General features: G+C 45.3%; 1 protein-coding gene across 4 annotated transcripts in view; it reads left to right on the top strand.

The window, feature by feature from the left end:
* Window positions 1–3794: 3794 nt before the first annotated feature.
* Window positions 3795–23339, top strand: part of ARHGEF2 (Rho/Rac guanine nucleotide exchange factor 2) — a 137414-nt gene continuing 117869 nt past the window's right edge. The window contains exon 1 of one of the 4 annotated variants that reach the window (XM_088151163.1): window positions 3795–3974. The gene's annotated coding sequence lies outside the window, so the exon portion shown is untranslated. Of the gene's footprint in view, window positions 3975–5897; window positions 5917–23339 lie in introns of those variants that run through there. The other 3 variants (XM_088151162.1, XM_088151164.1, XM_088151161.1) reach the window with 3 other exon arrangements.

The following is a 23339-nucleotide window of genomic DNA, read 5'->3' as shown; positions in this document are numbered from 1 at the left end:
AAGCTGTAGGGGATTGTGCCTGTGAGAGAGAGAGCAAGGCAACACCCGAGGACTGTGATTTCTTTCCCCTCCCTTGGTTTTGTTTTTGTTTTAAGTCTTTAGAAATTAAGTGGGAAGTGGTATTTTGCAACATGTTCCCTCCAGGAACACCTTGATTTTCAAAACAGGCTCCCAAGTTCTTATAAAATGCAAAACGGCAGCCAAGGGGTGGGATGGAAGCCTGAAGAAAAGAAGAATGGGGGGAGCCACCTTCCTGGTTTTGCCTTCTGTTAAATGGGTACACTGTGCCTAGTGGTAGCACGGTTGTTATGGGGGATGCTTGCCCCTTGCAGCAACCAGTCTGTCATGTACCTGCCATGTGTTCTCAATATTTCAGGTGCTCAGAAAGTGCCTCTGTGGAGTCCTCGGGGTTCTCTGAACTTGGTTGTTTTCTTGCAAACGTTTTGTTACCTGGCTAGGTAACAGCTTCCATGCTAGAAGGGAGTGGGGTTTGCTCCCTGTTTATATACTGTGGCACAGCCAAGCTCAGAGAACCCCAAGGACTCCACAGTTCAACCCTGAGCTACACATATTCACTTTTAGAAGTGCGCCTCTCCCTGGGTTGCCCCCAGTCTTAATTGGCATTGCATGGTCAGCAACTTCTGGCATTAAGAAGTATGGAAGTATGAAATTGGAATAGCTCTTGCAAACACAGCCCCCCTCCCCACAACTTTCTGATGAATTTGGAGTGAGGAAGTCTGTCTATGTTTTCAAAAGGGATATTGTCTGTCTCGGCATTTCTCTTGCTGTATCATTACTTTTCTTGTTACTGCAAGCTTTCTATCAGGGCATTTTGCACTTGCTCAGAAGCTATGCTTCTTTTACTACTATATCCCATGATCCTGGCAACTGAAGTAAGTTTTGGAGCCTGCTCAATTTCATATTAACTCACTCTGTCAGCATGCCATTTTTTGGGGATGCCTCGGAGTCCGTCTTTACTCCTGGCAGATGCTCAGAAGGGGTTTGCCCTGGCTGCCTCCTTCCTGGGCCTGAGAGAGGGACTGGCCCAAGGTCACCCAGCTGGCTTTGTACCTAAGGTGGGACTTGAACTCGCAGCCTCCTGCTTTCTAGCCCAGTGCCTTTAACCGTTAACACCAAACTGGCTTTCTGTAGTCAATTAGAGCACTGTACTTAAACCAATAAACACGAATACTATTTTGATTTAGGATTGCCAACTTTAGCTTGGTAGCCGAGTTTCTATCCTTTAGTTGCTGGTTTGCAGCCAAAAATTCAGCCGGTTTGCAGCCAAAAACCAGTTTGCCAAAATTCAGCCGGTTTGCAGCCAAAAACTGGTTTGCTGGTTTGCAGCCAAAAATTCAGCCGGCGGCTCAGCATTCAGATTTACCTGTTGACCTTCCACCTGTCATTCAGCCCTTAAAAGCTCAGGAGCCTTGCCAGGAAGGCAAATGATTGGAAACCTTGGCTGGACTGATACAAGATTTAAAAGCTGCCTAATAATGAGATACTATCTGTTTGCAGTATATATATTTGTTTTTTTGTTTAGATATCATCCCCAAGCCACACATCCCATTCCCTTGCTTCCGAAGAAGCTGATTAGTAAGATTTTGCAAACAAGATCTCTCCTGCTTAATTAGCCAGAGTCTGCTATTCAAAGGCAGCCTGCTTCTGAACATGGAGGCTCTGTAGTTAATATGCCAGCAGCTGTCAATAAACCTCTCCTTCTCCATGAATTCCACACTGTTTGAAAACACATGCCCATAATTGCATCTTGTGGCAGAGAATTCCACAGGTTAACAATGAGTCCCAGTCAGAAGAACTCAAGTGTTGCCTGGTACGTTAGTTGGGGTTCAGCTGAGTCCTTGAACTTGAGTGTTTTTGCTATGTGCACTGAACACTGGGGTTTGCTAAATATGGTTTGGGATTTAGTGTGTTGTTGGAATCAAAGCCAATGTTGTATCTACCTATCTATCTGTCTGTCTGTCAAATGTATATAGCTGCCCATTTCACAAAAAGTGACTCTGGGCAATTTACCAGCAGAATAACAATTAAAATCATATCACAATATAAAAAACTTCAGACATAAATAACAACAAAAATTGAAAACATAAAGGAATAAAAACATAAAAGATCCCCATTAAACAAATTTTGTTTAAGCCAGCAGTGGCTTATTGGGTTCTGTGAAGACAAACCCAAGACTTTTGCATTTGAGAAAGGGTAGGAGAATTGTTTGCATCTGCCTCCTTGCCCCACACTCGCCCAGCCTCCGCAGGGTCACCACCCTGCTCCACCCTGTCTCCACGCACATGTCTGTGAGTTGGCATGGAATCGGGTGTGTGTCTGTGTGCACAGGATGATGCTTACAGCCCTGATCTGGGCGTGTTCCCTGCCTCACCTCTCTTATCACTCCAGGTTTGTGCTCTGACTTAACCTCTTGCAGGCAAAGGTCCATCTAGGAGGTGGTGGTGCTTCCGACTCTGCCAGGCCGAAGCCACCAGCGCAGGACCCCCCTTTACACCCATTCCTGGAATACAGCAGATGAGAGAGTCAGCGAGCCGAGGGAGAGGAAAGTCTACTTTCAGGGTTATATGCTTAGATCTGTATCAAAGAGTAATCAATTAGGAATGGCAATCTGCACGTGCTCAGGAGCACTTTGCTGCTGTGTCCATTTTTCTGTAGGGAAAGCCGGTTCTGTTCCCAAATGAGACCAAATGCAGCATTTGGCTAAAAGAGGCCGCAAGGGAATTATGAACAGTGATGACTAACAGCGGCTATTATTTATATAACGTTACTATACACAGAGTTTTTCAAATTACGGTAGAGATTAAGATTTAGAGGTCTTTACCCTGATGGATTCGCAGTCCAAACTGAAACTGGATGCAGACCACAATTGAACCGAAGTTCCTTGGAACAGTTTGCAGGAACACGAAGGCTGATTTGGAATTGCGTCTTTCTGTTGGGCTCTCCAGGTTATCTTCACAGCCCCTCTGTGAGGTAGGCTGTCCTCAGGTAACACCCAGGTCAGTTAAAGATCTAGGCGTTACGTTCGCCCAGCGTGCTAGGCTTTGTTAATTTTAACCTTGGTTAGCTTTTTGTGGCTTGGCATGTTTTTCAGATCCAGCCCAGTCCCCTTCCAGACTATGGGTTAATTTGGTAACCAGACGAAGGGTGCTGTGTGACCCCCCCCCCCCAACTACGGCCTAAAGCCCCCCACGGCATTCTGCGGCTGACCAGGAGCAGGGCCTGAAAAACGACCTCTTCTCATCTTGTGGGAGGCGGCGGGACCAGCTTCACCCCAAACACACCGGGGGGGGCGGGGGCTGCACAGCCCACCGGGCTAAGAGGCGCCTGAGTTCGGAAGACGCGCGAACCCTGAACTGCCCTGGCAGGAAACGCAGCGCCTGCGTCGGCATGACGCGCTGTTCAGGCGGACGCCGTGTTCCCACGCCGTGCTGCGGTGTTCCCGAATCGTCTGAATGCTTCATGGGATGATCTGGTTCCCGCAACAAACTAAAGTGATGCCTGCTTGGGTTTCCCGCAACACCCTGAAGTAAAAGCCAGTTTATTTTTGATTGTCTAGCGGGCCGTGTGAACTTCAGACGCTGCCCTTTGTAAACCAAGGCTGAGTCTCACGTGAAGCCGGCCAATAAAACTGTCGGGCAAACCGCGGCTGTGCGCGCGTCGTGAGAACACGTCGGCCTCCCACGGCTGCAACTTCTCAGCGCGCGGGCCGGGACAGCAAAGCCCGAAGGGTTAATCACGCGCCGAAGCCGCCTCGCCGTCCCTGGTTTATTTAGCGCCGAGCCGGGCGCAGCAGAGGAAGGGAGGAGGAGGAGGAAGGAGGCAGCGGCGGCCGGCCGGCCGAGAGGCGGGGAGGGTTCCGGGGGTCCCCTCGGCTCTCCCGCGCCTGGGCGCGCCCCCCGGGAAGGAAGGCGCTTGGGCGAAACGGGGAACCGACGGCGGCTGGGCGCGCGAAGGTAAGGTCGGGCTGGGGCTTCCTCGCTCGCCTTCCCGGTTGGACTGCGGGCTTTGCGCTGGGAGCCCGTCTCGCCTCTCTCGGAGGAACCCGTCGCGGGCCGGGGTTGCCCGGCCGGCACCTGCCCGCGGAGGCGTTCCCCCCAAGGCCCGGAGCCCTGCGGAGACGGTGGCAGCCGAGGCGTTCTGTGCGTGCTCAGAGGCACGCTCCGGTCGGTGGCCGGTACGCTGGGCGGAGAAAATCAGCTGCCTACGGCGCTCAAAGGAGCCCGCGGCGTCGCCTCTCTGAGCATGGACAGAGTTCCCCCGCGCCTCCGAGTAGCAGGCCCGGAATTGCGCCGTGAGATTACGAAAAGCGGTATCTTTGAAGGAAGGTGGTTGCTAGCGGTGGCCTTTGCGCAAGCCCCCCTGAGCATGCACAGAGTGCTTTCCCCCTTGACCCTGAGGGGTCGCGCCCAAGCAGAGCTCTTGGGGGATTAGGCCAGACGAGGGGAGCTTCCTGCCAGGGCGCGAGAACTTCCTGGCTCTGGATTGCTGCGTGTCTGGATGTTCTCCGGGCTCTTTTTTCCCGGCGATCGCTTATCCCGAGCCTTGAGGCGATAGGAAGCGTGCGAAGTGAGTTTCCAGCAGTTGGAGATCGGCTTCTTTGGGTAAACAGCCCGCAGCTGAGCTTATGAGGCCGGATTTGTTTTGCGTGTGTGAAGTTTAGAACTACAGCGCCCATTGTCCTCGGCCGGCGTCGCTGCCTGGGTTGACTCCAGAGGAGGGGAACAGTGGCCTGACACAGCGAGCCCCGGTTGGAGAAGGGTGCTGAAGAGGCACCTGGGAGGCGTGACGAGTGGAGAGGAAGGAGCCGGTCCTGGGCCGGGAGAGGCTGCGGTCAGGTTGGGCCGAGAGCGGGGCTGCGCGGCCCACCGCCCAAGCTGAGAGCGTCGTCTTTCTCTCTCCCTCGCTTTAAGTGATGGCGATTCAATGAATTGTGCAGATTCCACTAATTGGTTAAATAAGTAGACAAGCTAAGTGCATTGTGCAAACACGCTGAGTCGATGCTGACCTTTAGAGTCGTAAACGGCATATCCTGGAGATTACCTTGCCCGCCCCACGGTGGGTCTGCCTGGTGCCTTGGCCCTTTTGAAGGCCCCGCATCGGCTCTCAGGCGTGCAGAGGGGGGCTGCTCCTGTGTGGCCCCCAGACTAGAGAACGCTCTCTCTCTCTCCCCCTCTTCCTTCTTTTGCCAAGCTCTTTCTTGTAAATTTTAATCGTTAACTATTTTGATGACTTGTTTTAGTTTTGATTGAACTGTATTTTGCTTTATTCTTTGCGTTTTGTGGTAAGCTGCCTTGAGTGTTGGAATAACCAGGAAATGGGGATAGAAATACAAGAATAAGTACATTGGCAAAACCAGAATTATTTCTGCTAGGTCAGATTGTGGTGGAGCAGTGAAACACAATGCCTTGTTTCAGACAAGAGTCAGCCAAAGTCTTCTCCAGTATTGCTCACTAGCAGTTGTGACTTGGTGGAGATAGAGTGCCCCTGCTCTTGAAGGTTCCATTTTCCTCTCGGGGTTAACAGTTACTGATTCTGCATGAATTTGTTCATCCTTGCTGAGAGAAACTGAGGGCCATGGGCTTGGACATGAGTGTCTTGTATGAGGTGTTCTGGCATTGCTATAAATACCTAGAAAATCATGGAAAGCAGGATTCCTCTTCTGCCGAAGAAAAAAGCCTTACTAAATTCCCAGGGGGCACTACTTCCATTTCTTTTTTTATATATATAATTTTTATTAAAGATTTTTTTAAAAGGAAGATAAAAACTAATACAAACATAAAGTAAGAAAAAGAAGAAGAAATCAAAGAGAAAGCTAAAATTGTAAGAAAGGGGAAAAAAAGGAAAAGAAAAAAAGAAGATACAAAGAAGTAGCTTCCAATCTTCTTTACAGCAGTTGTAAGTACAATTATAAATTTACCTATTTACTCTATGGTTACAGCTTAACTTTCTTCTTTCTGTAATCTATCCTGTCTAATCAAAACCATAAATCAAAAGTTTATTTTTTTCTGTTTCACACAGAAATCTATAAGGGATCAGCAGTAAACATAGATATAGTCTTTTCTCTGATTAAAGAAGTCAATTTAGCCATCTCTGCAAGTTCCATCATCTTCACCAACCATTCCTCCATTGTGGGTAATGCCAGATCTTTCCATCTTTGTTCATACAATAATCTTGCTGCCGTTATCATGTCCAAAAACAAAGTTCCATGACTTTTTTCCAACTGTTTGTCCATCAATCCCAAAAGAAAAACCTCTGCTCTCAATTGTATATTAATCTTTAAAATCCTCTGAATCAGTGTGTATATTTGAATCCAGAATTTTCTAGCTTTTTTACACGTCCACCAAACATGATAAAATGTCCCTTCTTGTTGTTCCCATTTCCAACATAAATTTGAAGTGCCTTTATACATTCTAGACAATTTCTCTGATGACCACATACCAACGGTACATCATTTTATAAAAATTCTCTAAGATTATAACATAGTATAAATTTCAATCCTTTCAGCCACATATTTTCCCATTGCTCCATCTGTATATTATAACCAAAATTTTAGCCCACTATATTGTACATTCTTTCACTTGTTCTGTTTCAAATTGCAATAAAAGTTTATACATTTTAGCAATTACAGTACATGTTTATCATTTGTACACAATTCTGTTTCAAACTCAGTCTTACAATGTTCAAAACCATAAATTCTTTTGTCTACTTTAAATCTTTCTAATAATTGTAAGTAAGAGAACCATGGACAACTATATCCCTCTGCCACCAGTTCTTCTCTTGATTTTATTTTACATTCCCCTTGATAAAATTAAGTTAGCCATTTATAAGTTAACCAATGAGTTAGCCTATTATTTCTCGTCTATAAAATGCTGCTTGTGCTGAGATCCCCAAAGGTGTTTTGGGGTACAACATGGGTTTGTATCTATTTCATATGCTCAATATGGCACATCTAACATAATGATTTTTAAAATCCACATTAACGTTGACTTTATTGTACCACAAATATCCGTGCTACCCAAATCTCAGGTCGTGTCCTTCTAACTCCAAAAGCCTTCTATATCTCAGCAACACCCACTCTTTCATCCAAACCAAACAACAAGTTGTGAAATACAAATTCAAATCTGGTAAACCCAGTCTTCCTCTTTCCTTTGCATCTTGTAACACCTTATATTTACTTGCGTTTTTTTCCCCTGCCACACAAATTTAGGTATATCCTTCTGCCGCTGTTTAAATGGTGCATCAGTTGTCAAAACAGGTATTGTCTGAAACAGAAACATCATTCCAGGCAAGACATTCATTTTTATCACAAAAATTCTCCTCAGCAATGACAGTTGTAATTTCTCCCATCTTAACATATATTTTAAAACACAATTCCATGTCTACCCAGATATTTTACCTTCTTCTCAATCTTAAAACCCATTTTATTCATCAATTCTGTTTGATCTATGTTCACATTTTTGTTAACGTCTTCTGTTTATTAATTTTGAAGGCTGCGAATGCACTAAATTCTTTTAATTTGCCCATTAATATTTCAGTTCCCTTTAAAGGATCTTCCAGAACCAGCACCAAGTCATCTGCAAAAGCCCTTAACTTATAAGTCTCTTTTTAAATCTTTACTCCCACAATCCTCTCATCTTGTCTTATATCTCTATTCAATATTTCAAGAACCAAAATAAGTGAGAGGAGACAGTAGATCTCTATTAACAATTATTTGTGATTTCTCTGAAGTGTCAATCAATGTTACCCATTTTATAAAGTTCTCTCCAAAATTCATATCTTCTAAAACCTTGAACAAGAAAGCCCAGTTCAAATTGTCAAAGGCCTTCTTTGCATCTAAAAAGATCAATGTGGCTTGTTTTTCAGGGGTGCTACTTCCATTTCTCACATTCTTTGTGGACTCCTTTCCTCCTTGGCAGGGCAGTGTGCAAATATTTTGCAGATGTGTTGACTCTACTCCATCTCTCTGAGCTTGTCACAGGAAAATTCACACAGTAGGAACCACAGTATAGCCTACCATGTTGTAATCTCATGCTTCTTCATGGCTCCATGACTACAGCCATGGAACATGCTAGTCTTCGGCAACTTTAAGATGTGTGGGTTTCAACTCCCCACATTCCCCAACCAGCTGGGGTAACACTGATCCATACCAAAATGAGGTGATTGGGTTGTCAGTGGCCAAGTGTGTGATGGGAAGCCCAGCCCTTGTCTTATCCTGTGTGAACCTGGCCATTACTTAAAGCCAGACCAGTATATTTGCTTGGGCAACAGATATTACAAAACACAGCATTTGCCTTTTGTGAAGCTGAGAGGAACGATAGTCTGCAGGTGTTGCTCTGGGTTCTGGAGAAATCCGTCTTCCGAGTCTCTTTTACACATGAAATAGGACTTTTTAATGTGGTGCGAATGAGAGAGCTGCCAGCTCCTCGTGGCAGCCCTGGAGAAGCAGGCAGGGACCAGAGGAGTGGAAGACAGTGGCAGCAGGTGTCTTGGGTGGAGGAAGGCGGGCAGAGCAGTGAAGGCTGTAGAGTTTTGCCTGGGTATCTTGTTAGCTTCCACTTATCTTTCCTTGTGCACTTTGCATTTTTCAAGGGTGATGCACAAGCACACAACAAGAGCTGGATCAGTGTGTGCCAAGCAAGAACGCGCACAGGGCAGCGGTTTGCCAGATGGAAAAGGGATGGAAATACCTTAATTCTTAAAATCTCTCAAGTTTAACCTGCTCTCACCTTTTTCCCAGTGACTTTAGGTTTCTCTCTGGATTGCACAGCACTCAAAAACAGGCTTTTTCTTCTTCTTTTAGGCTGGGATGCTCACCTTTGCTTGGATTAAGGGTTGCATTTGTTTCTGAGTGTGGGGCCAGGGGCCAGGGACCGTGCTTCCTAGATAGCTGAGGCCAGGAAAAACAACCAGGGTTCTATTTAATTTAAATTTTAACTGAAAGATATAGTCAATGCAGTGAATGTGATGACTCCTCCATTATAAATATCAGGGTTCTAGGGCTACACCTAAAGCTTGGGGGACAGGAGGGGTTGCATGGAATCAAAAATTGGGCCTTCGGTTTCAGATCAGCAATGTGCGCTACAAACTGCCAGACCAAAGTAGAGTCCTGCCACATGGATGAGAGAGGAGTGGGCAGCCCTTTTGGGGGCCAAGGCCCCCAACCAGCCTTTGAGTAGGGGTAGCGGCCATGCCCAGCACATGGAGCATGGCCAGAAGAAAGAAGTAGGCGGGCCCAGGACAAACAAGATTGAATTTCATTAAACGAAAAATTAAATGCAGCTAATGCAATTTACTTCTCATTGGTTTAATAATTTTCTTCTTTCTGTCACATTGAGGATTATAGTTTGATGGCATTGTAGGAGCACAGCCCTGTTATTTATTTATTTATTTATAGTGTATTTATTTGTCAAATGTGTATTTATCAAATGTGCATTGATTTATATACCCAATTTGTATTTACAGTATTTATTAATCAAATTTGCATATATCATTTATTTATCAAATTTGCAGTTATTTATCGATTTATTTATCAATGTATTACTTAGTCATCAGATTTGTAGTTATTCATTTATTTATTTATAAGATTTGTAAGGCCGCCCATCTATCTGACAAAACTCTGTGTGGCGAACTTACAATATAAAACATCAGCAGTAAAACAAATAACAGAAACCTGGGTTGAAGCCCTCTCATTAAAAACACAACCACCTACACTGTTCATCCGCGCTGGAGCTCCCAAACAAACAGCCTGGCCCCAGTGCCTGGACGAAGACCAGGCCTTCACAGCTTTCCAAAAGGCCAGTAAGGTTGGGTTGTCCATATCTCTGGGGGGGGAGGCTGTTCCATAGGGCAGGTCCCATGACAGAAGACCTGCTTCCAAGGCCCCACCAGGCGACACTACTTCACTGAGTAGTGCTAGGGCATGCCACCCTGCCAGATCTGGTGGGATGGGCAGAAACCACATTGGAGAGAGGTAGGACCACAAGTAAACTGGCCCCACACCATGTAGGGCTTTAAAGGTGACAACCAGCACCTTGAATTGCACTTGGATGCAGACTGGGGGCCAGTGTAGCTCATGTAGCAGTGGTGTTATGTGGGTGCAGTGTGGTGCACCCAATACTGCGTGTGCCTACTCAAGAGCAGCGCCATGTACAGCGCATTGCAACAATCCAGTCAGAGAGTGGCCAAAGTACGAGTGACCATGACCAGTGCCTCTCCATCTTGGAATGGGTGCAACTGGTACACAGGATGTTTTGTACTTATGCAAGTCTGTGGTAGCCAAAACTCTGTGATAGCCAAAAATCAGGAAGTCTGATAGCACCTTTTCCGACTAACCAATTTTATTAAAATTGCCACTCGCGAAAGCTGCTGCCTTTTAATAAAACTGGTTAGTGGGAAAAGGTGTGACCAGACACCTCCTGATTTTTTGGGCAGAGTTCTGGTGACAACTGTTGGAGACGCAGGGCCTGCACCCGAGTCTTTCGTCGTCATCCTTGCCTTGATTCGTGTTACCTCTGCAGTAAGCCAGAAGCACTCTTTAAAAGTTACCCTGAGCAGTTTCAAAAGCAACTGTTTAGTAGCGTGTAGCAGAATAAATTAGGCAACGTTGGGGGGTTCAGCCTTGCGTAAGGCTGGCGAGCAGAAGGGAATGATGTGGCCAGGCAGCTCAAGGAAAGGAGCCTAGCACTCGGAATAGTTAACAGCCAAGTCTCCCGGGAAGCTCTTCCCGCTTATCTTGGTCTCCCCGATTCCACTTTCCTTTCTTTACCCTCCCACCCACTTGCAAGTCAAGAGTATTTACATTCTTGCTGAAGTGAGACTTTTGCTGCATACTTTTTTTCTGACATATACTTGTGCTTTTTCTTTTTTCTTTTGCATTGCAACATACCTTGGCCACCCCCTAAGTCTTGGAGGAAAGGGTGAGCTGGTTTGATTAAAATAGTGAACTTTAATTGAAATCAGCAATTTGGGGATTGGGTGTTGGGTGCAGTTGGAAGGTTTGTCAGGCTGGTGAAAGTCCAGGGGTGACTGAAGCCAGGTGGGAGGAAGAAATTGGGGTTAGGTTTAACCTGACAGATTTTTAGCTGCTCAGATGCCTGGTGGGTTATTTGGATGTCCCGTTAAGCCCTCCCCAAAGCAAATGAGAGGCACCAGATTTGGGGAGGGGTTCCAAAAAAAAAAAAAAAAGATAGAAAAAGCATCCTCTGTGACTATAAATTTAAACTGGAATAATAATCTGGTGCCTAGATATTCATAGTGTTCATTTTCAGGGAGTGCTTGGTGCATCTTGGTATGATTAACTGGGATTTTCTGCTCTCCAGCTCTTCATGGCGACCTTTCCGAACTAGTGGATGCACTGGGATTTTTTGAGCACATGTTGTGGATGGTCACAAAATAGCTGCCACAGGGGCAAGGCACTCCCCCCTTCAGTTTATTTGGCTGCTTTCCCCCTTCCTTTCTAGCCCCCCAGAATCTCTTCCACCCTGGCTGATCTTCCTGTGTTTTCCTGAGCAAGGGCACTGATCCAAAGGCTGGCCACTTTTATTTGCGAAGGTCTCCAGGGTCCAGACCAGGCCCAGAAGCCTTCCTGCAAACACAGTGATGCTAAAAGCTGGTGCCTTGGTTCTCAGTGTCCCATTTCCCATTAGTTATTCAACAGAATTTGTTTTTTAAAAATTTAAAAGTCAAATAGGTCATGGTATTGATGGGCATGTGGATGTTGTGAGTACCATGTTGCCAATTCCTGATGAAGATGTGTGGATAGCCTTGGCTCCCTGGCAGGATGCTTGTTCTGCCCTCCCAGAGCCCCACATTCAGTTTCCAGCTAAGCTGAGCAAAGACCCTTTTTGGAGATTCTGGCACAGGGCCTTGGGCTCAGATGAAACTTCTTTGGCATTAGTGAAAGGGCACCAGTGCAAGGGCCATTTCTGGGGCCTGCATGCTTCTGACTGAGCACAATGGCCAGGAATGAATGTTTGCAGCTTCCACAGGGGCCAGATTCTGTCCACACCAGTGCATGAGCCTTCCTGCCCTAACTGGGGGAGGTGGGGTTGGAATGCTTCTTGAAATCGTATTTTGAATCAAATTTTCCTTCCATGACCATAGTATTTTAAAGAAATCCTCCTTCACAGTGCATCAGCTTGGAAATCTGAAATACCCTTGTGTAGTTTCATTAATCATGTTTCATTGACTAAATGTTAATTTTTGGCTAGGTTCATGCATCAGACTAAACATGAGCAATGTTTTACCGTGACAGTTTCACAAAATTTGGTGATAAACCATGATTTAGCTTTCACCACAAAAGCTGCCACCCACATTGTGACTTAGCATGATAGCTGAGCTGGCCTGAAGGACTTGGAGAGCAGGGAGGTGGGCCCGGCAGGGCAGAGCCTCGAACCTTTGGCCGGAAAGTGTTAATTTTTGATTCCCCATCTTGTGGGAATCCAGCCAGTGGTTTATGGCTTTGTGTGTTGTGCAGACCCAGCCATTGTGGCTTGTGTAAGGAGCCAGGATATGGGAAGCCAACTCATGTCCTTGCAGTGGAGCAAAAAGGAAACCAGTAGTAGAGTTTGCGTTGTTGCCATTACAAAGCAATTACAGAAATGTAAAAGGAATGACCAGGAATCATGAGTTTACCTTGGAGCGATTTGGACGCATTGTGCTGCCTCCCCCCCCCTCCCCTCCCCTCCCCTCCCCTCCCTTTTTGGCTGTTTTTTGTTAAACTCCTGATGTGTTTATGGGCTTGTCAGGAGAAAGGCTCTGATTTTGCTTACGCTGCCAAAGCTTACGTGAAGGATTCCTGACTGAAGAATCAGCTCACAGTGGACCAGACCAAAGATCCAGAGTCCCCCTCCATCAGTGGCCAGCCACCGGCCTTGCTCATACTTCGTCCCTTGGTAATCTGCATTGTGATAGACTGCTTTAGAACATGGAGGGTTTGGAGAGCAAATATGCCCAACAGCCACTAATGAAATTTTGCTGAATGACAAATGGAAAGCAGCCGTGTGAAATCCAAGAGCCGAGAAGAGGACAATTTGGCGTCTGAACATATGCAGACTAAACTTTCCCTAGCTGCTGGGTCACGTTGATTAGGTTTTCCAGCAGTGCTTTTTAGTGAGTGGCAGACTTCGTTAACTGCTCGTGATAGTTTTGTTTTGCTTTGTTTGTTCAAAACTTTCTGGGTGGAGCTGCAAAGATCCCACATTCTTACTAGGGTGACGGGCTGCCCCGGTCATGCGGGATAGGCTGAATGGCCACAGTCACTTCGACATGGTGGGCAAAGGTATCTTGTGGTTGTAAAACCCTGATCTTTATTTCAGGCTTTTTCACTTCTTTGCCCTTTTAGGTTATATTCTTTAGACTGTAAGGCACTACAACTACTACTGCTACTACTTTGATTATATGTAAGCTGCTGTGGGAGCTTCTTTGGCTGAAGAGCAGAATAAAAATGCTTTAAAATATATTTCCTCCCCCGGGAAGCATGTTTGGACTGCAACTCCCCCAACCCATGCCGGCTGTAGAAATTCTGGGATTTATGGTGGGTGAAAGAATAAGCACACGTGCATGACTTATTGGAAATAACCCCCTCCCTCAATTAAAATTCTGAACAGATGGGAGCGAGCAGGGCTGCACTGGGATGGAACATGTATTCTGTACGTGCTCAGGAAAAATCCTTTTTCTTAGCATATATTTTACACTTTGGGGTCAATAGCCTTCATATCAGCTCTTCATTCATGTTCACTTAGAAAATGCCTCTTGGGATGAAAGAAATCCCTTTTAATCCTCTGGTGTGTTTGAAATTGTAAAGGCTAATGAAACAGATGTAAAACTTCTCCTTCTGACTTCTTACCCAGATATTTTCCTATAGTCAGTTGTGGTGTTTTTCAAATTCTCTTTTGAGGTGCATTTTAATCTGAAGGTTTCAGGGCAAAGGCAGCAAGGTTAAACTGCAGAGTTGGAGGTGATTACTACTTGGATGGGAGACCACCAGGAGACCAGACTGGGAAGCTGAAAAGTCACTCCTGAAGAAGACATTGGAAACTATTATCCACACTGTATCTGAGATCAGTGCAGGGTGTATCAATGGAGTCACCGTGATTTCAAGAGAAGCCTCACTTCCTTTTAAACATTATATATGCATTGTTCAAAGCCAGGGTTTGTTTAGTAAGCCACAGTTTGTTGGGATCACATTGCATAGTGCACCATGGCCAAATACAACGGGTGAATTATAGAATGATGTATGTTTTAATCTTGTCTCTGCTTGTCCCCTTTGTGTTAAGACTTGGCCTGAAACCAGGGCTGGATTCATAGGGTTAGAGAGACCGCAGCAGTCATCTAGCCCAACCCCTTCCCAGGGCAGGATCGATAAAAGCGTCTCTGAGAAATGACCATCCAGCCTCTCTTGGACAATCTCCAGCAAATCACCATGTCATGTGGCAGCCTGTTCCACTGGCCGACTGCTTATAACGGTAGCGTCAAGATGAAGAATGTCCTTCCTCGTAGCTTCACCTCCTCCGTCTGGTCCTGCCCTCTGAGTTCTTTCCTTCTTTTGAGGGACAACCCTTTGGACTGTGATCATGTCTCCCCTCTCACAAAATGGTTAACTAGGTTACTGGGTTAATTCCCTTTCTTATTTTGTGCAAACGTTCACCCATAACCTAACCCAACAGGCCGGGTTCGCAGCATAAAGCACTCTATGCCAGGAAGAACAAACCTAGATTAATACCAGTTAAGGTTCACAGATGGTGCAAATGTAGTTGCTAAGTCTGTCTCTGGTTATGTGCGCTTTGCAAATGTAGCTGAGAGCTCTCTGGGGTGGAAATGAGAAAAACCTGGGAATATCCCCTCAGCAATGAAGTCCTAAGAAAGCCAGCCAGCTCTCACTTCCCTGGTGTGGCCTGCGTTTGGCTTAGTGGGCTCTGTGAACCCAGCCCCTAGGCCCTGTTTGGATAAAGAGTCAGTGTTCACGTGGTGCTCTGAACCTCTGTGACTCAAGGAACGTGCTAAGCTTCCAGCTATGATGAGTGACTCTGGTCTTGCTGTGAGGGTAGTGTCCCTCCTTCCCCAAATGACATTTTATTGGAAGAGGAGGAGGAGGAAAAATAAGTGGGGGGGGCATCTTTCCTCTTCCATCTGCCCAGTTGGGCCTGACTGCTTTTCTGTGAGTGGTGTTGTGAATACTTTTCCCAAGTCCCCATGGAAACATTTCCTCTGAAAGATTTCAGACAGCATCCTTTTTCTCTGCCCCACCTAGAGGTCACCCACGTCCTGTGATCATGCACTGGTTATTTTAAAAGAATGACACTGGAATGCAAAATGCTTGCTTAGACTTTGCAGATTGTCCCCCAGCTCCATTTTTAAACATGCTTGTCACCACGCAGGGCCCCTGGCTAGCCCATTTGCTAAACCATGGTTTAATCTTGGGTTATTAAATAAGCCACAACCAGCAGTGATGGTTGAACAGTCTGAACCATAACCATAGTTTGCAAACTGCAGTGTTGGTTTTGCGCATGCCAATCCAAACCCAGACAAATGACCTTATGGGTTAGTGTGTTTTGTGAACCACACCTTGTAAAAATAGTATCAATCTTGATGGGCTGGATTGACAAACACTTGTAATTTGATTCCCAAATTAACCTGTTTGTGGGATTGCACAATGCACTGAATCAAGACCTAACCCACATTATGGGAAACTGACGCAATGTGAATCAGGACATCCCATTATACCACTGTTTGATTTCTTTCTCTGGGCATCACAGGTTGTGAACAGAGTGGATCCAACAGCTACATCCCCTCAAAAGCAAGCAATGTGAACTCAGTCTAATACCTGGTCCATTTCAGAATGAAGAGAAAAAAGACCTTTCAGAGTTCTTGGAGGAGAGGAAGACAAAGTAACTCAGTCAAGTCAGTGAAAGAACAGATTGCTTCATTCACACAACATACTTAGTTTACTGTTTTGTTTACGGCTTCGTATACTGCATCTCTATGATGCCTAGAGAAAGAAATCAACCACTGATAGAATGGGATCCCCTGATTCACACAGTGCCAGGTTCCTACAACACCCCAAGCCACAAACTATCTACTTTAGACTAGTTGAGTGTGTGGTCCAAACTTTGAACCTGGACAAAAAGTTGGTTGAATCCCACCTTTCTGGTTTATGATGCCACGAGTCAGGTTTTAATGTAATGCGTGAACTCAGCCATCCGTGCCTTACTCAAGCCCTGCCGCTGAGGCAGGCTCTAGTTTGGGGCCATGCCCAAATCTCAAATGACTCAAACTTGTGTCTCCATGGTCCAAATCAAATTCCCTGGGCGCTGCTTCGCCCAGAGCTCCCTTTGTCACAGTTTCCCTGTGCCCTTTTGACAAGCCAAGATTTTGTTTGAGAAAACTCCTGGACTGACTGCAACGTGCACCTTAATAGTGGCTGGCCTATCAGATTTCTCCATTAGTTAATTCCTGCACTGTGTAAATAGTTTTTTCAGTCATATCTTTCACAAAGCTCTTTAGCATTTAGCAAGACTAAAAAGGATTGCTAAGCACTGTGGCATTTTTAAGGGAAGTTTAAGGGAGAGTCTATTTATTAGAATCACTGGGCTGAAAGGAAGCTTTAAAGCCATTTGGTCCAACCACCTGCCCACCTAGGTAACCATGTTTTGCTGAATTTGCCACCGTTGTCTCGGTTCACGTGTGTGAACCAGAGCATGGTCACAGGTTGTTTACAAGTGCCTGATTATCTAAAACACTCTCAGTCTTCCTCCCATTTGCAGATCCTCCCCAGTGAAAGAGAAATTAATCTAAACCATTAAAAATGGCAGCAACTTTGTGAGATCACCACACCTTAGATGACTAAGGTATCATTTATTCAGGGCCCTGGCACTGCTTTTCTTGGACCTGTATAATTCTTTGTTTGCAACTGGATTGTGATAAATTCTGGATTCTTTTAAGGGCTGAACAAATCTTACAGGATGCCTCTTCTAGAAATGGGGAAAACCTCTTTGTTCTTTGTCTCAAGCATCCTTTAATTCTCAGAATGATGGTGATTGGTTGAGAAGCAGGATTGGAAAAAAGCTAGCAACCTGAGACAGGTTCTCATGGAAGTGCCCAGGGAGAGGCCGGTGAGTGATCAAGGATCAATTTCTAATGGCCATCCTCCCATATTCTTTAACTCTTTGGCTGCACTGTCCTCCAAGGGAGACCTCAAAGCAGGACTAGTATTTGCCTCCCCGCCACATTTCTTCTCTGTCATCTGGAAACTTGGTTCTTGACGGTTTAATGCTGATATTTCAGGGAGGAAAGTCCCTACAGGCTGACGGTGCTGAGGAGGGAAGAGGGGAGAGAAAAGACAGAAAACAGGAAATAAAGCTCTCTTCATTTTCTGTCCCCGGGAAGCACAAATTGTGCAAGCAGTAGAGTCTCACTCTCTGCAAAGCATGCTGGAATTGGAGCAGGTGAACAGAGGTGAATCCTGGGAAGGAAGTGGCAGGGCCCGTGACATCCCTAGGCTTACCAGATTGACCCAGAGTAGCTGTTTGGTTTTTAACTGGATTGCTGAACTGTCCCGTGGAACCAAGATTGATGGTCTGATGCAGAGAAAAAAGCCTGTGAAAAAATGGAGAACTGCTTCTGCTCATGTGGAGAGTTGGAAGACACAGCTTTGAGGAAGTGGCTCATTTCAGGGTGGGATTTTAAAAGAAAAACTAGACAGAAGGAGAGACAGTCTTGAGAAGTTCCTTGATCAGTTTTACTTGGCACCTTCTGTGGGTGCATTTTTTTTTAAGAAAAATCCTTGGATTAAATTCATATGGCAGTGTTTACACATTGCACTGATAATAATGCAATTTGGTTGTGGCTTAGTGTGTTGTCAATTAAGGATGGTATACCCAAGTTTATGACTTAATTTCAGAAGTCAGCTGGTTGGATTATTCAGTGAATGATGGTTAAACAAATCATGGCTTGCTGTATTATATGAACTCATCAAGAGGCTGGGTTCACACAACATGTTAGGCTGAAATATTCGTGGCTCAGATTGTTGGGTAGCATGTTGTGAAGTCTAACCAATGTGTTTAGTTTATGGCTTTTTATGCTGTATAAGTATAGGCAATTCAGTAAACCTAGGTCAAGAAAACCCTGAATTTGTTTATTGTGTGAATGCAGTCAGAAAGCACATTTCCTGCATGTACTAATTCCTTCCAGTGATCATATTCTAAAACTAATTATATTCTTAGCCATAAGGACTTTCCTATTTGATGCAATACATATGTTTGATGGTATGAACTCTGGTGGGGGGGGCTAGGGGAATGTGAGGAGTGAGTACTCCTCAGGAATTAGGTTGGTGATGTTCCTTTGCCTTTCCAATGTGTGGTTCAGTTACAGGTCACATGGAATGCCTGGTTGGAAATTGGGAAACCCCACCATTGCCTGAGGCAGAGGCCTGTCAGCTACATCACACAGCTAGAGGTGCCATGTTGGAGAAAGCAGATTGTCCCCCAGACTTGACATGAAGTCAAAGTTCTGTTGATCTTCAGAAGGCACTGTAATTTGGAATGCTTGCTTAGCAAGCCCACTTGGAAGAAAGACCCTTGCCTGAGTTTAACATAGAGTGCTAAGGGTTTGTTTTAACCATGGTTTGCTGAATTAGCCATACTGGCCTGATTCACAAATAATAGTAATTAAACCAGGGTTTGCATGCCACAATGGGTGGATTCATTCAGCTGAAAGAACAAGCTCACCTTAGCCAACCTGTGGAAACCTAAAGTAGCCAACTATATTTAGCTTTATGTGTTGTGTGAACCCAGAATTTTGGATTAATTTAGTAAAGTACAGTTCAGTTAATAGTAGGTAAGTGTGTTATGTCTTAATGGGTTCATGTGACTCCCTGACTAACCTGACTAATCATGCAACCTAGGTCATCCAATATACAAGGCTAAATTGGCTATTGTATGGCCAGTTTGTATTGTATACAAACCAATGGATCATTGAACAAATCAACCCTCGAGGCACAAATGACCAGGCTCAAGTGATCCTACTTCGGACACATGATGTGAAGACCTAATTCTCTGGAAAAGGCTCTGATGCTAGTAAAGGTGGAAGGAAAGAGAAGAGGACAACTAGCAGCAAGGTGGATGGAATCAATTACAGTGGCGATGGGAGCACTATTGGGAGATCTGAAAGACCAGGTTAGGGAGAGATCATCTTGGAGAAAGTTGATCTATGATCGAATATGATCACTGGAAGGAATTAGTACATGCAGGAAATGTGCTTTCTGACTGCATTCACACAATAAACAAATTCAGGGTTTTCTTGACCTAGGTTTACTGAATTGCCTATACTTATACAGCATAAATGTATGTGGTCACTAGGAGTTGAAAACAGCTTGATGGCAACAATCAATCATGGCTTGGTGTGTCATCTGAACTCAGAATTGTTTGTTCCTGCTCTAGTGTAGTAGATTCTACTCACCAGAATCATGAGAACTAGGAAGTTAATTTGAAAGCATTATGTCACACAGAATCTCTTTTTATCCTCATCAGTTAGGAAAGTCCTTCTGAGGGTAGCAAAAGTTGCCATTCGTCCGGCATGTTCTCTCTGCTTTATTGACTATTGGCGTGTCTCCTCCCAAACCCTCCAGAACATCCAGGTTTATTTTACTGGTGATACAGTTTTCCTCCAGTCCGTGATCCCAGTCTGACCCTTGCCAGGTGGAGAGACCTTTAAGTGCAAGATCAAAGGCAGAAGAAATGTTTGCACTACATTTACGAAGGGTCCTCCAAGGGGAACAGGCTTTGTCCCTTGGCTGGGAGAAAAAATGTTTTCTTTCTAGGAAGAAGAATGGCGATGCCTAATGTGCAACCCTGCTTCCCCCTGAGCCAGGCTCCGCACGCAGGCTTTGGCTTTCCAATAATTTTTAAGTCAGCCCTTGGCTGTACTTGGCAGAAGACTCACCTAGCTTAGAAACTGAGCTGGATCTGGGAACGAAGCCATAACACTGTAGTAGATTCCCTGTTGCAGAGCCTTTATGCATTTGTGCACTCTCCCTTTCTCCCCTTCCCTCTCTGGCGTTTCAGAGTTAACGCATCCTTGGCTGTTCATGGGGGGATGGTCCTCTCTCGCTTGGACGCCACTGGTCCCTACCTCACCCTCTCTGGCCCTGGCACTTTGCCTGGCTGAGCTTCTGAAATATTGGGGCCCAGTTAAGAGCTTGCTGTGTTCGTTCACTAAACTTCTTTGGTGAAAATTTTGGGCCAAGCAAGCCAACCTTCTTTGCTGCCATCTAGCTGTTGTCCAGATTTTTGCAGCCCAAATGTGGTAGCTCTAAATAATTTGATTGTGAGACTCTGGATGGCTTGGAATGAAGATCTTTAAAAGAGAAAAGAGAATAACACTGGTTTATAGATTGCCCTTAGCTTTTATTTGTTTTAGCTGTGGTTTGTTGAATTCACTCTGATTTTCTGGATTAACACAATTGTGGGCCACAATAAGGCTATGCCCTAAATCGTGGCTTATTAACTACAGTGGCAAGTTCACACCAACCCAAAAAAGACCACATTACGTGGCTTGGTTTGAATCCCATCTGTTTGGCATTAACAATGAAGTGTGGTTACAACAAACCATGGCTTAATGCAGTGTGTGCCCGGCCATCCACACAATATGCAAAACCATCATTGATTTGTGTTTTGTAAATACAATCTATGGCTTATCTGCTGTGTGAATCCAGCAATTTGGATGGTCAAAATATAATTAAGCAATAAGTGCTTATTGTGGCCTATTGTGTTATAGGAATCCAATCTCTAAATCTTCAGAAATATTGAGGGGGCTGAGCAGAAGAGGAGTGGAGGTTTTTCACTAGATCTGAGAGCTGTCCCTTGAGCCTTGCCAGTTTCAGAGTGAGAGAAAAACTTTCTATTTTGCTTGATGAGTCAAGATGCTTCGTAAGTGAAAGCCATGAAAGATGGATTCAGACATTTTGCAAAGCCTTGGCTTGTGTAACCTTAGTTTGCTTAATAAACGACTGTTGGCTGGGTTGCACAGTATGCTAAGCCATGGCTTACAACCCACAGTGGATGGGTTGGCTTCATGCAACACCCTAAGCCCCAGCTAAACAACTGCCATTTTGTGGTGCTTTAAAGGTGAAGACAATTGTTCTGGCTGAAGTGGTTTTGGACACTGGGTGTGCCGTTGGATGCTCACATTGTTATTCCAAGCAAAGAGGTTGAGGTGGAAATAGCAAATGGTGAATGTTGACGAAACTCGAAACCTGGGGGTTCAAACAGCGCTTAGCCATGAGTGGTGGCTCTTCACCAACCAGTTGTGTGGGTGATGCAGAAATTCTTGCATTGGTGAGCTGATCAGAACCCTTCCTCTCTGCCAGGGAACTTAAGGGCATCCTGAAGCTTTGAGGAATACCAATAGTCAACGTTTTTGCTGGCCTGCACAAAGATCCAAGGGCTAAGCCATGATTTACTTAGTTATGATTTAGTAACCTGGGTTTGCAGAACACACTAAGCCTTAAACGGTGGTTTGCACACTGCAGTGGCTGGCTCACACGTCAGTTCAGCTGCAAGGAAACAAATCCTGTGTGACTTGGCACAGTTTGGCTCCCAATGAAATCTAGTGTTCATTTTTCCCCAATGTCTGTTACAGATTTGCATGACTAAGAAAAACAAACCATGATAAGGCTGAGCAAATGAAGAACTGCTGCGTTGGCTGCCCTGTGTTCCTGATTGTATCTAAATGTGCCATCTAAATTGGGGTCCTGTTTCTCTGCTTCTAAAGCCCCCTCCCAGATTAATATTAAGCAAACAATTAGAGTTGGACGTTATGGCATCTGCTGCTGAAGTGCATCCAAGTTGAATAAGTAACTACGTAATGAGGGGGCATTTAAATAAACCCTCCCTTCTTTTTCCCCTACTCTTTTGCTTTTTTACTTCCTTTGCCATCCAGATTTAGACCCCCTGAAGGGCTTTGCTTTGCTTGTTGGGGTATCAAGAGATCATCTGCTCCATGTCTGACACGGGGAGGCTTGTGGTGGAAGCCCTTTGTTCACGCTCAGACATGTTCTTGCCTGAATTCATCAAGCTTTGGGCCTGACTGAAGGAATGGTTGGAGAGCCGAGTAGGACAGCCGGGATCGGCATATTCATACGTGCATATATTGGGATACTGAATCAGAGCCACCTGGTCTGGGGTGCAGAGCTTTGGGGAAGCACCAGATGCAGCAAGGAGACAGGGTCGCTGTGCCTCTTTGCCACCATCTTTTGACTGCCCAGAGTTTTGCACCCAGATCTGTTAGCCTCTAAAGGGCTATTGATTGAGAGTTGCTCCTTTAGTTGCACGTTGTATTAAGCTGAAGATGGGTCCACATAATACACGAAGCCCTAATGACTGTAAATAAATTGCAGTATTATGCTTAAGAATTGCTGCCAAAGGGTCACTCAGAATATGGCTGGAAGCTTATTAAAATCATGGGAGGTTGTCATATCATCTACACTGAATTGTTTGGGATGATTTTTCCTGAAGCTGAAATTTAAATGCAATTTAATTATGGTCCTAGGCCAACCACTTCAAGGGGTGCACCCCAACGTGCTTCTTGTGCTAAGGTCTTGCAAGGCCGGCCACAGGCCCAGGTGGCTCTTGCAAGTGGACAACTTTCTGTGATTCAGGTGGAGCAAGTAGATCCCATTCCCGAAAAGGATCCTGGCTTGGACTGAAAACAGGCAGTTGCCTAGCAACCACACTTACAAGGCCTCCCCAGTTTCTAGCAGTGTGTATATTTTCTCTCTCTCACACACAGAGAGACTCAGAGGGACATTTCCTTGCATCCTGTGGCTATTTCCTCAGCTTGATGCTTGCTTGTTTTGAGGGGGCATAACGTCACTTTGCTTCTGCTTTCAGGGCTGGGATCTGTTTCAGTTCTGACAGAAATTCAACCCAATTTCTTCCTCTGTCTGACGGTGTGCATCTCGTGTAACTGCTAACGGTGTTTTTAAAAAGGCGGCCTTGTCTGGCTCCCTTCCCATGATGCTTGGCTGCAGGGTTGCCATCTTGCGGGGCAGCAGCTGAGCGGCCATTTTGTCTCCCGGATGGGATCGTAGGGCTTGGGAGGCCTTGTTTTCCCTTTGGTAACGAAACTCTGAAGCTTCAGCAGCCCAGAAATGTGATTGTGTATGTGGGGAGATGGATTCTGCTCTATCTCAGGTTGTTGGATTTCTTACTAATGGCCATTTTCCATAGTGTTTAAGTGGATCTTTTTGGCCAGGCGCCTCTTTCTTACTCCCCCGCAGACCACCGACTGAGGGTGGACTTGGCAAGAAATGCAAATTATTT

Source organism: Python bivittatus, unplaced genomic scaffold, assembly GCF_059951505.1.
Source record: "Python bivittatus isolate LINGU-HERP-01145 unplaced genomic scaffold, Pbiv_v1 ctg000660_np1212, whole genome shotgun sequence".
NCBI classification, from domain to species: Eukaryota; Metazoa; Chordata; class Lepidosauria; order Squamata; family Pythonidae; genus Python; species Python bivittatus.
The sequence above is the reverse complement of the archived record's forward strand: the minus strand, read 5'-3'. Positions and strand labels throughout refer to the sequence as shown.